Here is a 14,886-nt window from a genome sequence, read left to right on the forward strand (position 1 = left end):
ATAATGTGTACTAAGTGTCTCATCTATCAAAAGCTTCTGCTGGGGTGACTGATTTTTACTTTTACTTGTCTCCAAACTGCCTACAAATGTTTCCCAGAACCAAAAGAGACTTTTTCCGTATATAAATGTTTACATTTTTGTTTCCTGAGGAGCTCTTCTCTGCCAAGGGTCTTTCAGTTGGGCCAACATTCTCAGTAGCTAGTCTGAAGTCCTCTCCTTGGTTACCTGTGCCCAACTGGAGATTTCCAAGTTAGTCTCTACAAGAAATGCTTGCATAGAAATCACACAAATAAATACCATGGGGCTAAAATTGGAACTTGACTTGTTTTCACATGTTTTCTTTAAGTGAGTGTCCCATGAGTCGGGAATAATAATATTAAAGAATATTCTTTTTCTTGACTATGTACTGATTGGAGGCAGGAGCCATCATCTTTCTGTGTTTCATTACTAACATTATTGTTATCACTGCTATTATTTATCTCCAGAAGTGTGTCCCAAACTTCTTTGATGGTATGAATTCCTTAGGGTGTTTGAAAAAAATATAAATCCCAAGGCTCCTTTCTTATAGTTGAAGTCAGCAAATACAAATGGTTTTCCAAGAATCTGTAATTGACCAAAAAAAAAAAGTACTTCAGTGATCCTTATGATCACAGGACTTTGGAAAACACTGATCTATCAAATCCAGTGCCCAGCTCAGTGCCTAGTACCAACAGCCTCAACAATGATTGCAAAGAGAAAAGGACCTCCGGGATGCAGGATTAGTGCCTCAAACCTGAGGCTAGCCTAATGAGGAAAAGGACTCATGGATCCAGCCCAACCAATTGTCTGTGTTTTTTGAGAGCCCAGCCCTGGGTTAGAGACTGAGGATATGTCATAGAAGTTTTCCACACTACCCTCCCCACCTACATCCCCAATCTAACCCCATGGAGCCTGGATTTGCAGTAAGCAGTTGGTCAGTTGATTCAATGGGCATAAATTTAGACCTCTGTCTTCCCCACAAAATGTCCTTTTCAGAGAAACAAGCTGTAGACCCCAAGTAGACATCCAGACGGCTATCCATTCTAGGTTGTAATTGGCATCTATGTCCCCCTGCTGCCTCCTGCCCCCCTCTCTGCTATTCCGTACAAGTAGGGTCACTTTCTTCTCCCCCAGAATGTATTTCACCCCAGTGAGTGTTTCTGCTTCATGGAGGAGTAAGACTGTTAGAGGCTGTGCTGTGCTCACCTTTCAGGAACAACTTTTGGTGATGACTTCCCTTCACTATCCTGTTTTTCCAGATTGTTGATGAATTATCTGGCTTGAGCTCCTTTGCAAATATGTCCTCTTGCCCTTGTCATGCTTCCTGGATCAATGAGACTTTGCATAATTTGATGATATCTGATTGGCTACTAGATACTGGGCTAGGGGCTGGGGAGACAAAAGAGAACGAGATGCATCCTCCTTAGCTTACAATCAGAGAGAGAGAAAAAAAAAAGACCAAAAAACCAATGCTGGCTAATCAGTGTGAGAAATGCTAATTTAAGATTAAACAAGAATGCTAAGGGAGCTCACAGAAAGAGACTTAGTTTAACCTTGAATATATCAGGTAAGGCCTCCTGGAGTAGGTGTTCCTTGATCCACATTGTAAGGAGTCAGCCAGTTAAAGAATGAAGCTGGTTGGGCATTCTAGGAGAAGGTAGCAGCATCGTAGAAGCAAATATTTGGTTATTAGATTCCCTGTATTACTTGAATACCCTGGTTTTGGACATTATTGCATTTAGGGAAAAGAGTTATGGGATCAAGAGTCAGGAAACTGTATTTTACTTACTGTTCTCTTTTTAATTAGTTGTAAGACTCTGGAAAAGTTATTTCTTTTATTCAGTGTGTCAGGGTTACCTGCTGTAGAGGGTTTGGAGAAAATGACCTTTAAAAATCCCTTCTAGTTATTCTACTATGAATTTTGCAGCAGTACATGCATTGTCACTTAGCATAATGAATTGGTTTGCCCTCCATAGATCATGTGTGTGTGTATGTGTTCGTGGATGCACACAGGCACTCAAGCATGTATGTGTTGGTAAAGCTCATCTATGCATAGCTGCCTTTGTTGTGGAATTAAACAATATGTCAGGCAGGAGGCAAATCCTTTTTTTTTTTACTGGGACATAATGCAGTACATAAGGGTGCCACACACATCCTCTTTAAGTAGACCGCCCAGGATGGGTAGGGGGAGAGGAGGGTGGGCGAAGGAGAGCAGAACATGGGGCTGTCACAGCCTGTGGCTTAGAAATGGCTTGAGTTGCAATTAAAAAAGGCAGAGGCCAAAGGTTACTCCCTGGCATTTTACTCAGGATGGATAATTTTAGAGGGCGATGTGTCTCAGCTTGTTGAGATATTCTTGGAGACTTGCAACAGCTTAAGTCTGGCCAGCCTGAAATAAAAATCAAAGAGGCTGACACATTCAAAGACACTAGAGAGAAGAAGCACATTGGCAAACGTTGAATAGGGAAAAAAAACTCCACTTGATTGACGCTGCTCCTGGATCTTTATTTCTTTATTAATAATAGAGATTGGATAATTTTAAATTATTATTATTCCCAGGGAGCGTGCATGATATCAGGTAGTCTTAGGCAGTCCTGTCACTGGGAAGGTTAAATACTTTCTGTACTTGCTAATTACCTAATCACCATTACTCTTTTACATTAATTCTGCCCCAGAATTCATTATGACTGGGTTGGGTTATTAAAGCTTGTGTGGAAAGACATAAAGCACCCTGTTGTTTGCACTGATTTAACAGTGAATAAAATATCCTACTATACTGAACTTATCCAAAACAGCCTGGAATAGATTTTCTTGCCAGTGTGTTAAACTTGCCCAGATTCACCTTTGTGTGTCCAGTGGTAAGAGTTCAAATGGAAAAGCAAATCAGCCCTCACCTAGGGAAATCTGAGGCCAGGAGGGAAATAACCTGCGGCAGAGGAAGGTGAAAGCAATTAAAAAAGGGATTTCCTCTCTCCAGAATGTCCTGGGAGCTTTTGGAGAAGCTGCTGAATCCCTCTCAAACCGTCTTCATGGCCCGCTGCTAGCGGGTCCAGGTCCCTTGAGTGAACACATCCCTTAGCTTTGTCCTTTTGGCAAAACTGTTTGCTGAATCAGTCAGTGCAGCCCAGTGAAGCCAGAATCCCCTCACGTAGCCTTGGCCAAGACAGGAATTCCTGGGAGCTGCAAAGGGGTACAAATAAAATGCATTCACAAGGTAAGCTTGGCTTTCACAAAAGCTGCCCTTGGCTAAGATTACAATGAACGATAACCCCTACTGTGGGTAAAGGAGCAGGGAGATAGGGAAACTTATACTCAGACAGGGGCTATGGAAATTGGTATCAGCTGTCTGGAGGGCAGTTAGGCAAAATGTTTTAAACAACCTTAACAAGGTACATATTTTTGACTGCATATTTTTTTACCTTTGAAAATGGATAATGATACATTTCTAAATTATTAAAATATTAGTAATAAACCTACATGTTGAACCATAGAGATTTAATTAGGTCAAGTGTGGTTTATTTATATGCTATTATTCTTTGCATTGAAAATATCAAACTGTATACTATTTAATGATGTTGGAAAATGATTCTGATGTATAGTTTTTTAAAAAAGGAAGTTTGAAAAGATAAAATATAGCTTTTTATTTTAAAATTTATTTATTAATAGGTAATACAAAAGTATGCAAAGACACAAGTCATGATGTTCACAGTGATTATGGATGGTGGACACTGGATAATTTTTGTTTCCTTTGAGGTTTTTTTTTCCTTCTTGTTAAGGGGTTTGCAAGTTTTCTGCAATCAATACACATTATTTTTTAAATTACAAAATACACACCAAACTTTATACTTGTCTTCAGGTTTTAAGCTTAGAATGCCCGTCAAATGCCCCAATAATCTTATAAAATATCTGTAAGAGTTAAACATAATCTCAATTATTTTGAAAGTATCCAGATCCTCTGAACAACAGCAAGGCTACAGATCTGAAGGTTCTGCTAGCATATGCCCATTTTAGAAGTGCATCGGAAGAATTTCAAGGGCTTCTCGTCGCAGAAAAAATGTAATTGTCAGTGATTAGAGATCATTGGCCTTCCATTTGGAGAAACCTTCAAGGGGAGAGGGTAGGGAACTGGGACTCTATTCTTCACCCTGACTTTTAGGGGGCTTGAGTTTCTTTACTTGTAACTTGAATAATCAGTACCACATGGTTTTCCACATTTCCCCAATTCTAAAATTAAGGATACTGTAGGTGAAATCCACAGTGAGAGCCATGCTCAGTGGGTTGAAAGTCAACTTTACTTTGCGTTAGTAAGATACTATGTCAAAATTGAATTCTTCTAAGAAACATATAATGATAGTGCATTTTAAAACTTAGACACGATTTTCTTTTACCAATAGAAGAATCAAGATTTTGTATTGAATTACTTTGATTCCCTGAACTAACCCCTCTACTCTCCTCCCCCTACTTTGATTTCAACTTAGAGATCATATTTAAATAAAAAACAAACTTGGAATATTTTTAGTTCTCTGAAACTATTACACTTTTATAGTCTCTGAATTGCATCATAGTCTCCTTTTTCATTACGGAAGACCCTATAGATTTCTCACCCAAATCCACCTCTTCTGGTGTTGGCTGTGTGAGGAGGTGATGTTGGAAGTGCTATACCCAGGGACCATGGACAGTCAAATTTAGGGCATATGTCAGTAATCTGGAAAAGTGGAAAGAGAAGTGAATCTGAAACCTTGCATCTATGAGCAGCTGCATTAACTAATTCTGGAAATGCCTGCCTATAGATTTAATATATGGGATAATCAGCAGTTATTTTCCGTAGAATTTTCTATCACTTGAAACTCAAAGCATCTTAATTGACCTCTGCCTTTCTAATGACTTCTGGCATACCTGGGAAAGATAGTTATGGCCGAAATATTTTAAAAGGCTTCATGTTAGAGTACTAAAAAAAACTACCAAAAAATCAAAACACACTCTAGAGCTGCAGTATTTCAACAGTGTGGTTCTGTGCATAATAGGCAATTAAAAATCCAGATACAAAGCCACAAATATGGTGCAAAGAGGACCTCAAAGAATAATGATTCGAAGTACACCATTTGCAATTATATTGCCTGATTTTGAATCCTGCCCCCCACTAATTATTAGCTGTGCTAACAGAAGAAAGTTATTTACATTTTCTAAGTTTTAGTCACAACATAATAATATCTATGACATAGTGTTTTTTTGTGAAGGTTGATATGAAAATCTTAGTATGTCATAGATAATTCTAAATTTGCCCTGGCTGGTGTGGCTTAGTTGGTTGGAGCATTGTCCTGTAAACTGAAAGGCTGTAGGTGTGATTCTTGGTCAGGGCACATGTTCAGGTTGCAGGTTCATTTCCCATAGGGTCATGTACAAAAGATAATGGATCAATGTTTCTCTCCCTCTGTCTCCCCCTCCCTTTCCCTTTCTCTCTCTAAAAATAAATCAGTAAATCAATAAGCACGTCCTCAGGTGAGGTTTAAAAAAAGAAAGAAAATACTGAATTTTATGTTGCCTGTTACATCATAAAAATTGTACTGGTTTCACTTACACATCATTTGAAAATTTTATTCATCTGCCTGTTCTTTCAGACCCACGATGTTCCTCAGTTTCACTAGTCACATTTTAAGACTCAAGAACCATATGTGTCTAGTGGGCACCACATTGGACAGTGAAGGTATAGACCCATTTCTATCATTGCAGAAAGTGCTATTAGGCAGTGCTGTTCAACAGCTTTCTGCAAAAAACAGTTGCATGCATTGCAAGTTTTGACTGGCTTCAAACCTGTGAAATCAGATAGCAGTTATCTCTGGTCCCCACCAGAGACATTTTCTGCTGTGGGCCCTCACATGGAACGTAGGTGAGAATGTGTTTTGCACTCATACATGCCCAGCCTGAAATTGTGGGGCAGTTAATATTCATGGAACCATACTCAACCAATGAGAAACAGCAGTCAAGGGGGAAGTGCTTATCCCCTACATTTCTAGTGTATTTAGTAACATTCCTATAATATGTAGTAAAGTTTCTCCAAAGATCTGGGGAAGTAGACAACACTTGCCCATGGGGTAGCTGATTTGAAAGCACGTTGATGTATTGACTTACCCTCCTGCCAGGTCTCAATTCCCACTTACGAATTGCTGTAATCCTGGGATCACATTTCCAAATGCAAACAAGCTTTTGTCTTAAGTTCCACGTTCAGGGAACCAAGGTTAAAGGTTAAAACAGAAAGTATACAACCAAATATTAGCTTATTTCTCCATTGTTGACTGGCAGAAGAAAGGACAGAATAATTTGTAAGTGGTATTTAAATATCGGGAGACCATTTTGAAAAAAATGATAAATGTATATCAAACACATACAAATTCTGTATGGATTAAAAATTAAAATGCAATAAAACCTATAAAAATTACAAAGTAATAGAAAAAATATATAAGAATATTCTTTATAATCTTGATCTGTGGAAAGACTTCTAAACAGATATTTAAAATAAATAAAAAAATATAGAGAGGAGTAATTTATCTAAATTTTTGTAGTTTACGCAGGGCAGAAGATGTCATAAACAAAATAAAAAACAAAAATCTAGGAAAAGAAGTTAAGACTATTATAGAAATTAGACTAATATCCTCATTATGAAGATATTATCTAAAAACTATAAACCAATAAAAAAAAACAAAACAAAAAATCAGTAATAGGGAAGCACTCTAACTGGCACATTATGGGTATTTTAGAAATATTTGTAGGATGAATAAATAACTCCATGGGATATCAGGCAAACTATTAAAAAATCAGTTCACTGAATTTAAAAAATCAAATGGATTATAAACATGTTATGTTAGGTTTCACTAGAGATCAGGGACATAGCTGTGAGACAAGATACAATTTTGTTTTTACCCATCAGATTGACAGAAGTATAAAGAATTGATGATACTCAGTAATAATGAAAATGTGTGTGTGGAGGGGAGGCATTGCTGTACACTGTTGGGTGTAAACATGAATTTAATTCTATATATAACAATGTTTCAATATCTGTCAATGTTTAAGATGTACATGTCCTTTGATCCAGAAATTTTATACCTAGGAATTCATTCTAAAATAAAATGCAAAAGTAAGTATACAAAAATATATGGTCTATGATATAAGAATTTTTATTACAGTTTGGCATACCAGAAAATTTAAAATGACTTCATGCTCATCATTTGGGGAGTGGTAAATTACACCACAATAAAACTCTGGAATATTAAATAACAATTAAGAAATAAATTAGATTCAGGGGGCCCAACAGCTGGTCTCCCCTTGCAGCCATAGCATGAGAGCAGAGTGCGAACTGTGGCGGCTGGAGTCATGGCAGGACAAGCATTTAGAAGGTTTCTGACCCTCTTTGACTGTGTATTGGTTGAAAGATGTGCTTTAGAAACTGTCATCAAAGGGGGCATTATGCTTCCAGGAAAATCTCAAGGAAAAGTATTATAAGCAGCCGTAGTAGCTGTTGGACGGGACTCCAAAGGAAAGGGGGGAGAGAGTCAACCAGTTAGTGTAAAAGTTGGAGATAAATTCTTCTTCCAGAATATGGAGGAAACAAAGTAGTTCTAGATGACAAGGATTATTTCTTATTTAGAGATGGTGACATTCTTGGAAAGTATGTAGACTGAAATAAATCACTATTGAAATTGCATCATGTGATGCAGCCCATTCCTTTGAAGTACTGAACTCTTTCATCATGTAAATAATCTCCACGTCTCTTTTATAATAAGCTAATGATAAACAAAAAGGAAAAAATAATGTCGATTCAGCAGAATGCCCATTGTTAAGGGTTGAAGTGTGTCCCCCCAAAAAAGATATATTGAAGTCTTAAGCCCTAGTGCCTCAAAATGTGACTTTATTTGTAAATAAAATCTTTATAGGGGCAACCAATTTAAAGCCAGGTCATTAGGACTGGCCCTAATTCAACATGCCTGATGTCTTTATTTAAAAAAGAAAGAAAGAAAATGTATATATGAGATAGTCTCAGAGGGAAGAGGCTATAAAGATACACAGGGAGAAGAGGAGTCATGTAAGTGGAGTGATGTGTCTGCATAAGCCAAGCCACACCAAGGGTGGTAGGCAAACACCAGGAGCTAAAAGAAGTAGGAAGGACTCTCCCCTGGAGCCATCAGAGGGAGTTTGACATTGTGGACATCCTGATTTTGGACTCCTGCCTTCAGAACTGCGAGAGAATACATTTCTGTTGTTTAATGCTACCCAGTTTTTATTATAGAAGGCCTATGACTTACAATGGTTTGACTTAAATTTTTTGACTTTACAATGATGTAAAAGCTGTATGAATTCAGCAGAAACAATATATGGAATTTTGAATTTTCATCTTTTTCTTGACTAGTGATACGTGATACTGTACTTTCTTATGATGTTGGGCAGTGACAAAGATGATTTTTCCACTTGTAGGTGAATGTAAGTGTTCTCAGCACACTTAAAGTAGGATGAACTAAGCTGCAGTGTTCAGTAAGTTAGGTGTATTAAATGCATTTTTGACTTATAATATTTTCAACTTACAATGGGCTTGCTGGGACATCACGCCATCATAAGCTGAAGAGTGTCATATTTTGTTGCAGCGACCCTAGGAAACAAATACACCCATGATCTATTGTGGAGCCAAATAGGGAGTTGTAGACCAGTAAGTGGAATGTTAATTTATTTTATTTAAAACAAACGTTGCTGGATTTATTCTCATGTACTTATGTGTATATAAAAAGCTTCTGGAAATATATCCACGTGGTTATTTAACAAGACTCCCCTGAGAAGGCGACCTGTTGGGTCAGGCCATTACGGAAATGATTTGCTTTTTTCCTCATAAATTCTTTATTTCATTTTCCCCTACTGAACATGTATTACATTTTAAATATCTTTCCCTTCAAAAAAAAAACCAAGTGCCTTGAAAAATCATGGGACGTTTTTTAGAGGTGGAGGAAAAAAAAAACAAGAGCCACAGGAGGAGGAAAAGAAACCTGACACAGGGGGTCAAATGTGGGGCTCCAATGCCTACCCACCTGGGTCTCTGAACCTTTTCAGAGAAAGAGCTAGTTTCTAGTGAATATCGTGTGCCGTTGACAGAACTTTTAATGCCTTGGAGCCGCAAAAAAGAAGAAATCAAATCTCAGCACAAGGTGAAGGACACCCTCTTCTTTGCCATGGGAGGTGGGAGTCTTGCTTCTTAGAAGCCTCTGCCTGGCAGGTTTCATCCTCCCTGCCACTCTCCATTGAGCACAGCTGTAAGAATGCAGCTCAAATATCAGTGTGAGCACTGTGTTAAAGTGTGTTCCCAGGCTTACCTCTGAATATCTTGTATCACCAGCAGCGCTCAGTGCTATGGATGGTGGCCATAGAATCACATGATATCCCATCTCCTCCCACCACTGTCTTTTCCTCTGAGGGGCCTCTTGGGGAACAAGGCAGTGGAGACCTGGCAGTGGGGTGGGGGGAGAGGAGCATAAGGTAAGAATAGATACCAGAGTTTCTAATGGCAGATGGAAGGGGAGCTCAGTCAGTGGGACCAGAGAAGCAAATCTGTAAAACCAATGAAGGCTTCGTGAATATCCAGGCAACTCTGTTTTGTCCCTGTCTTCTCTTTCTGCTTCCAGTTTCCTCACCCCTGGCCCTTCAGCACTTAATACCTTTCTATTTTCTTCTCTCTTCCTTTCAAACCAAGACAAAGTTTTATCTCACCAAGAGAGTGAGATAATCACTGATAATCACTAGCTAAGTAACCTTTTCCTCTGCAGCAGCAAAGACTGAAATTAAACTTCAGATGATGAAGGGATAAATCCCTGAGGTGGTAAAGGGATTTTAGGAGCTATAAGACTAGAAGAATCTCCCCAGTGGCACCTGACACAATATACCTAGCCATAGCCCACCCTTGATGATAACAGAAAAAAACACACAGGTTATATATATACAAAATCCTTTCCACAGCCTGCTGAGGTGGGTTATATTTGGTTACTCATTTTACACATGGGGAGCAGAGTCAAAGAGTTTAAGCAGCTGGTCAAGGTATGACAGAATTGGGGTTTGAACTCAGAGAGTCTAGCTGCTTAGTAACCTCTTCTACCGATCTCAGTGCTGTGGTCATGTGTGTCTACAGCACCAACCCCCTGAAATCACGAGTGAACCTCACTGGTGTGTTTTCAGAGCCAAGATATAAGATGTGACTCAGAGACGTTTGGAATAGACAGAATCAAGCAATTCCCTAACCATCTGGCAGGAGGACCCATGGCCAAGTTCTCATTAGACCATTGAATATGCCTTTGATTTTGAACCAGTATGCCACAAGAATTTTTAAAACATGCAATACCTGACCATTTAGTTAGGGGCACTGACTTCTTTTCCCTTAGACTGTCAAACAAAAATCATGACAACAGCAACACAACAATAGCCTTTTGGTGTGTGAATGCCCTGTCTTGAACCACAAATACATAGGTCATATAATAAGAGTTGCATCTTTTTGGTTATGTTGCATAATAATTTTGTATGTTGGTTAATTCTTGGTACCAGAAATTTTTATATACAAGTATAGGCAACTGATTTTTTAAAAAAGTGACTCTGGAGCAAAACATGTAGGTAATTACCACCATTATTACCTTTTGTAAATAAATTAAATTTATAATAATTTTTTCAGGCCTGAAAAAAAATTTTTGGTGTGCCACAGAATTTTAGTAATGAGTGTATGTGTGCTATGAGATGGAAAAAGTTGAAAATCACTGGAATATGCCAGTGTAACACTGTGGAGACGTGACTTGCTTGAGGGTAAGTGGAATCCCAACAGCAGGTGGAACTGAATTAGGTCTCTGGGGATAAGGAGACATCTCTCTCTTTTTCATTTGGCCCAGTTCCATTCAGAATGTGATATCCAGGAAAACGTTACTTTGCCCTTTAGAGAGTCAGTATACCAACACAGCTCATCTCACTCCCACTCAGATTTGAATTTCATGGCTGGACAGAATAAAGCCTGTGACCTTCATCCCAGGACCTATTGCCCTTGATGATTTCAGCCCACGATCTCCTGTTATCATAGTGTTCCAGTACATTTATTGCCTCCTAAATGCTGGTGAATAGAAAAAAAACACTTCTTCTGTGTAGTTTTTACAAGTTAAATATTTTTACAATTTTCAACCCTGTGGTGAGGGGATCAAACAGCGTAGTTGCAAAGGAAAGCTGAACAAGGAAATTTGACTCTGAAAGGTGTTTGCCTGTATTAAAATATTCCATTGTCCTCTGTCCTCTCCATAAGAGACTTTGACTAGCCAGACAGCCTGAATGAGGTTTATGGATGAGACTGATATTTAAGACGCTGGCAAAGCATGACCTACAGCTTCCCAATGAGCAGCAAGGACGAACTGCAGTGCACTGGACTTGAGACTTTAATTCCCATAAATTGCTTCTCTCTAGCCCATTATGCATGAGAAACACAGCTGGCTCAGCCCTGGTAATCCAGGGGTGCCTCCAAATCATAGACCCATAGAAGGTTGCAGCAGGAGATCACCTAGTGAGTCCAACTCCTCTGTCTCAAAGATGAGGAACTTTCTTCGGGTGTGTGAGCCTTGGAGGCATGGCTGCTCTGCTCTCACCTGCTCTTTCCAGTAAACATATAACAGTAAGGCTGTGGGTTCTTTTGCCTGCTAATGTTGCTGAAATGTGGGCTACGTGGAAAAGGAGAGTGTCAGCAGCCTAGGGCAGACATTGTAGATGTGGGTTTCAATAATACTCAGTGTGGAGTAATTGCTTGTTACTATTTAAGTGGAGGGGAGAACACTGCCTGTGGGTGAGGGGCATATCCTCGAGAAGTTTCTTTAAAAGGGCAGGGGAAGGAGAATCTTTTTGTTTGCCCTGCTTACCTCATTCTTTTTTTGGAAGAAGAATCCTGAAGTTCTCCACATTCCTACCAACCCAATGAGAAGATTAGTCTCTCTAGTTTTCAGACTTCCCCCAACTAACTGGGAGCATAATATAGCACTTACTATATACTGAGCCCCAGCCTAGGGACTTTACATGTATTAGTTTATTCAATGCTCGCAAAACTCCCACAAGGTACATGTGAATATTAGATCTCTTCTATAGATGAGAAAAACATAAGGAAGGAGAGATTAAGCCACTTCCCTTAGGTCACACAGCAATGTCACAGAAGTCCTAAAGAGGGAGAAATACTTCATCAGGAAGAGCTTCCACCAAGGACTAACTTTCTCTAGGAAGTATGTGCTGATGGTTAGTGAGGTAAGTTTGACTGGGGGTCTAGCCGAAGCAGAATACCCTGTTGTATACACATGTACTGTGGATGAGGGACACTACATTGCAGAAGCAACGTGGGCTTTAAGAGTCAGATTTAAGTCATTTAGAATTCTAATTCTTGCTAGTTGGGTGGCCTCAGGTAAGATACCTACTGTCTCAGAGCATCTGTTTTCATATCTGTGATGTAAACTTAACATTGATGATGATGATTTTGAGGATTATGAAAACATGTGCCTTGCAGGGCTATTGTTAAGGTTAAAGATATCATGTAGGGTCTGATGCTGTTGGGTACTTTATCAATGGTAATCCTCTTGAGGAGGCCACCCCCTTTTCTCTTGCTCCTGTTTTCAGGTAGATGTGTTCCTATTAGTATACCCCTCTATCTTTTCTCTTCCTTAATCTTAGTAACTGAGGCTCCTAAAAAGTTATGTAACTTTCCAAGGTCATCCAGCTAGTAAGTGAGGAGCTAGGATTTCACCCCAGCCAGTCTGGCTTCATGGCCCACACACTTTGATGCTTCACCATGCTAACTCCTCATAAGACAAAATATACATGATATCAAATGTCTTTTCTCTCCTTGGCAGCAAGAAGGCCGAAACCACCAGCTCTTTGGAAAAAGGCAACATGATTCAGAGTTGATGACTCAAACCATTCTTTCTTTGATCTTGTTTTATGTCCCTAGACTCTTGTTAACTCTAGAAGTGGGAGGCTTGAGAGACAGTGTCTACTCACCCTCAGTTCTACCAGAAGTCTTCATTTACAACCTACTTTGCTTATGCGACAAATTGTAGTTCCCCTTTTCACTCTCAACAGTTTGGATATGAATTTTACGGCTGTTCTATGCATAAAATGTGGGAAATTGTTAGGCAATGGAGAGGCACAGGTCATAGGCAAGGTTGTGGTATTGTTCAAAGCACATTCTCTTTCTGAGGGGTGAGCTAGTTGGTGCCACAAGAAACTAAAACCATATGCCTTCTTGGTATATAGGTGTCGTAGTCTTTGACTTGGCTGTACTATCTTTGTTCTGGCTCTTGAATGAGTCTCACTAATACATTTCAAGGGCCATCAGATCCCTAAATGACAGCTAAACATCAGGCAAGCACCTCATGCCTCCTCAGTATGATCAGCAGAATCCTCACAGGCACACTGTTGCAGGTAACAGGGATAGAAAACCTGAAGAAAGGAATGACCTGTGTTGCTTGGGTCCTGGAATTAAATTTCCTGGCATAATTGCCAGATGTAATTTCCCTGCACCTTTTTCTGCTAAGTGCTCTTTAAGAGCAAAACACTTAGTAAATCTAAGGAGGTAGCAGTGCAAAAGTGCTTACAAATAAGAATTATGGAAACTCAGAAGCCAAATGCTCACAACAGCATTTTTTTTTTTTATTTAATCAGAAACAGTCAGAACCATACAGGAAGGGTGAAGTCTCTCAGGCAAATGATAACATAAGCTGTTCATATATTTTAAGATCCAATCTATCATTTAAAAATTATTTTATTACAGGGAAGTTTCATTAAAAAGAAGTCTATGCTCCAATATTTCACACTAGGTATCCCAAGGGAAACAACATGAAGGGTAATAATAGAACTGATGGGAATGAACTTTATGGCAGTAACCCACCAGGCTGAAAGAGCAACAGGCATCAATTGGCAGACAGGGAATTCAACTACCAACTGGCCCATGCCAATTTTGCTGGGTAGCTGTTTCTCCTGGTTTTCATTTCAGGGAAGGGAGTTAGTCACACAGAAGATGGCATCTGACCTCAGCCATAATGATGGCAGAGAGAAACAAAGCCCGGGCTTTCTGGAACCTTAGGCAATCCCACAGGAAGACTTTGAGTTTCTTAGAAACAGAGCCTGGAGGAGCCAGTCATCTATCAAAGTGATTGTGCTTTGCCGGCTCCACATCAGTCACCTCCTGGGGGCGAAACATCAAGCACTGTTGGGCACACATTTTTTTCATGTCTCACCATCACAGCTGGAATTTGAAACATTGGGTTTGTGAAAGGATATGTTTAGGAAAACAGCAGATCAGGCACTTTGAAAACCACAGATCACATATATAAACATGCCTAGTACAGTGTGCAGAAAACAATGGGCACAAAAAATGTGAGCCCCTGGTTTCTTCTCCCCTTCTCACTGTGTCTCTAGAATAGCGAGGTAATGGAAGAGGCCTAGAGACAAGACTTTTGGGGCTCTCTGGAGACCAATCCATTTCTCCAACTCTATACAATTTACAGCTAACTCACACAACTTGGGAAGTTCAATTCTTCTCATAATGAAATTTGGTCAAACTAATTTCTCTGTTTTTACCAGCTTCCACATGTGTCTCTCATGTTCCTAAGGTCATGGCCGACAGCACACTGTAGAGGATTTAAATTGGAATTGACCTGAGAGACTTCTATTTGACTTTTAGATGACAAGAGCTTCCTTTCTAAAAAAAAGTAGTTCATGCCCTGGATGATTCTTTTGCTGGTAAATCCAACAGGCATAGGAGGAAGGAATGAGTCACAGAGAATGGACTATGCTCCCACTGCCCAACAGGATTCCTTTGTCATAAATAGGAGC

At 39.4% G+C, this 14,886-nt stretch overlaps 1 pseudogene; it reads left to right on the plus strand.

Moving 5' to 3' along the window:
• Positions 1 to 7,386: 7,386 nt before the first annotated feature.
• Positions 7,387 to 7,719, plus strand: LOC119058020 (10 kDa heat shock protein, mitochondrial-like; annotated as a pseudogene).
• Positions 7,720 to 14,886: the final 7,167 nt, after the last annotated feature.

Source organism: Artibeus jamaicensis, unplaced genomic scaffold, assembly GCF_021234435.1.
Source record: "Artibeus jamaicensis isolate MK-2021 breed Jamaican fruit bat unplaced genomic scaffold, CSHL_Jam_final contig_3142, whole genome shotgun sequence".
Lineage (NCBI taxonomy): Eukaryota > Metazoa > Chordata > Mammalia > Chiroptera > Phyllostomidae > Artibeus > Artibeus jamaicensis.